Source organism: Haliaeetus leucocephalus, unplaced genomic scaffold (genome assembly GCF_000737465.1).
Source record: "Haliaeetus leucocephalus isolate CR32 unplaced genomic scaffold, Haliaeetus_leucocephalus-4.0 Scaffold110, whole genome shotgun sequence".
Taxonomy (NCBI): domain Eukaryota; kingdom Metazoa; phylum Chordata; class Aves; order Accipitriformes; family Accipitridae; genus Haliaeetus; species Haliaeetus leucocephalus.
Window position 1 is genome coordinate 1,822,573 of NW_010972546.1, and position 312 is coordinate 1,822,884.

A 312-nucleotide genomic window follows, 5' to 3' on the forward strand; every position below is an offset into this window, starting at 1 on the left:
CCCCCCCCCCCCCGGCAAAGGTCCCGACTGCCAGGCGTTGTGTGCTGAGGGGCGCTGCTGGGGCGAGGGGCCACAGGACTGCCAGACGCGTGAGTATGGGGCCCGCAGACAGCTCTGTCCCCCCCCCAGGAACCCCCAAAGCCCCTGCTCTGTGGGGTCCTTCAAAATCCCTGGGACACCCCCCCTCCCTTTGCATGTCCCTGCCCCATTGACCCCTACTTGCCACCTAAATCCTGGCCCCAGAGACTCCCTGGACCTTCCCCCTGCCCCCCCCCAACTCCCCATGGGCCGCCCAGAATCCCTGCTCTGGAG

At 68.3% G+C, this 312-nt stretch overlaps 1 protein-coding gene across 1 annotated transcript in view; it reads left to right on the forward strand.

Moving 5' to 3' along the window:
- The window catches only part of ERBB2 (v-erb-b2 avian erythroblastic leukemia viral oncogene homolog 2), an 8,363-nt gene that overhangs the window by 3,271 nt on the left and 4,780 nt on the right, over window positions 1-312 (forward strand). The gene's annotated exons all lie outside the window — the stretch shown is intronic.